The following is a 3,011-nucleotide window of genomic DNA, read 5'->3' on the forward strand; positions in this document are numbered from 1 at the left end:
GAGGCGTCACCAGCCTCAGGCAACACCCGCAGGGATGCAGCCGGGAGGAGAAATACTCTCCTTTATCACTCAGTGTCCTGCTGGGGCCCCCAGCAGAACCCCATCAGATTCAGAGGTCACAGGAGCCACTGAACAACCCAGTGGTGTGGTCTGGACAGCCCCCAAAACCTTTCCAGGGGGTCTGTGAAGTCGGACTATTTTCATACTAATACTCAGGTGTTACTTACCATTTTCACTGTCATTCTTTCAATAGTGATCAGAGGAGTTTCCCAAAGGACACATGACGTTCAGTATCACAACAGGGTGAACGCCGAAGCAGATAGGAGGATTCCACTGCCACATTAATCCAGATAGTAAAGAGTTCACTGTCTTCTCAGTTTCGTTTTGGAAAATAGAGTTATTTTTTATTAAAAAATATGCCATTTATGTTACCATGTGATGGTTTGTTTTTTTCTCTCCCCTCCCATCACCCCCGTTGTCTGCTCTCTGTGTCCATTCACTGAGTGTTCTTCTGTGTTCACCTGCATTCTTGTCAGTGGCACTGGGAACCTGTGTTTCTTTTTGTTGTGTCATCTTGCTGCGTCAGCTCTTCGTGTGTGCGGCACCACTTCTGGGCGGGCTGCCCTTTCTTTGCGTGGGGCAACTCTCCTTACGGGGTGCACTCCTTGTGCGTGGGGCTCCCCTACATGGGGAACACCCCTGCATGGCACAGCACTCCTTGCGCGCATCAGCACTGCACATGGACCAGCTCACCACATGCGTCAGGAGGCCCTGGGTTTGAACCCTGGACCTCCCATGTGTTAGGCAGATTCTCTATCAGTTGAGCCAAATCCGCTTCCCTATTGTCATTCTTTTTAGTTGAATGAGTAAATATTTTAAATACTTCCCAGTTTTAATTTCTATCACAGGAAATAGAGAGAACTTTTTAGAGTCCTCAATAGTTATTGGCATATAAGGGATTCTGAGACCCAAAAGTTGAGAAGCACCTGTCTTGTCCCTGTGGGCCAGCTTCTGGTGATGGGGCTTGGTGGGGAAACGTGAGATCCCAAGGAAGACGTGGCTCACCTGCTCCTGGCCCATCATTACCCCTGCAATCTGCTTGGGCCCAAAGGCTCGGTGTGCATGAGCCCAGAGGACCCTTCTAGGCCTGTAGGCTGTGAGTGACTCACAGAAAATGATTCCAAAAGGCAGAGTCCAGACATGCCAAGGTCTCGGAAGGTGAGGCTCCCTGAGGTCCCTGCTCCAACACAAACTTGGGGCCCTGCTTCTGTCCCCAGGTGTGTTGGACCTTGGAGCCCAGGCCTCATTTCCCTTTATGCTCCAATTCAAACTTCCTTTTTTTTTTACACTAGCCCAGGGTGATTACAAAAACATCAGGTATGGGAAGCGGACGTGGCTCAACTGTTGGAGCATCCGCCTACCATATAGGAGGTCCAGGGTTCAAACCCAGGGCCTCCTGACCCGTGTGGAGCTGGCCCGTGCGCAGTGCTGATGGACGCAAGGAGTGCCCTGCCACGCAGCGTTGTCCCCCACATAGGAGAGCCTCACGCGTGAGGAGTGCACCCCGTAAGGAGAGCCGCCCAGCGTGATAAAAGCCCAGCCTGCCCAGGAGTGGCACCGCACACACGGAGAGCTGATGCAACAAAAAGAGACTATATTCCCGGTGCCACCAAGAATGCAAGCAGACACAGAAGAACACACAGTGAATGGACACAGAGAGCAGACAATAGCGGCAGGGAGAGGGGCAGAATAAATAAATCTTTAAAAGAAAAAAAATATCAGGCAAGTGGAGACATGTTACTCCGTGTCAAAAATGGAGATACACCCGTGGAAAAGTCCATGTTATCTACTATCTGAATTACACTATTGCACCGTGTGGTTTATGCAGAGACACTGGAGTTGCTTACAGAGAAATCACTATTCCCTGCCTATTTGGTGTGGCCTGTCTGGTTCTACCCGACTCTAGAAAATGCCTACCTCACCCCCTGGTATTTGAAGTAGCAGTGAGCCTGCCCACAACCTTTCACGGTGTGTGTAGCTCAAGTAGCAGGTACCCGAGGGCCCCAGTTGTGGTTTTTTTTAAAGGAGTACTGTATCTCACCTAGCTCCTTGCCAAGTGTGTTGGGGTGTCTGGGAACAGGTCAAAGGGCAGGCCTGTAACAGGGGTCATGCCTGGAAATCCTACCAGAAAGTGGAAGCAACCATGGGTTTGTTAGCGTTTCAAACCATGGCTTCAGCCATAGTCCCAAAACCTCTCCACAAGCAAAGACGAGGGACTCAACCTGCTTCTAGTAAGACCCCTGGTCTAACCTGAAATTTACCCAAGAAGAAATGCAAGCATCTAAAAACATCTGCGCAGGTGCTTAACGGTAGTGGCAATCAAAGAAATGCACATTGTAGAAATGAGACTTTTTTCACCCATCAGCTTAGAAAAGGTTAAAAAGAGTGACAAGTTAGAGGACAAAGGGAAAGGAGTGCGCTCACACGGGCTTGTGCCAGTGGATATGACCTTGCAGGGAGGCAAATCTTTTAGAAGCCTTAAAAATGCCCACTTGCTTACCACGCCTGGGATTTGTCCTAAGGAAGTAAATGAGCACCGGAAGCATGAAAGAGGGCCTGACCAGCTGCTTCCACTTCTCTCATTGGCCAGGAGCAAGCGATGCGGCCACCCTTGCCTGTAAGAAGAAAGTAGGTGCTGCCCTTTCCTGCTTTTAGAGCAGAGGAAGGCAGGGGGAAGGGAGTTGAAATGGGGGTTGAGTGCGTCAGACTGCAAAAAAAAGTATCCCACCAGCCAAATGTCCGCCTGAGGGGAATTGGTTAAATAAATTAGAAAACATTCATTATCTGCAGCCTTCCACTGTGGGGATGGTTCATTTACGAAAAGCTGTCCACTGTATATTTAGTGACGACGGTAGATTATAAAAGAGCTGATGTGGCTCACGAGGTCATGGGTTCAGTCCCTGGTGCCACCTAAAAACAAAAACAATAAAAGCAAACAAACAAACAAAAAA

This window comes from Dasypus novemcinctus, chromosome 20 (genome assembly GCF_030445035.2).
Source record: "Dasypus novemcinctus isolate mDasNov1 chromosome 20, mDasNov1.1.hap2, whole genome shotgun sequence".
Classification (NCBI taxonomy): domain Eukaryota; kingdom Metazoa; phylum Chordata; class Mammalia; order Cingulata; family Dasypodidae; genus Dasypus; species Dasypus novemcinctus.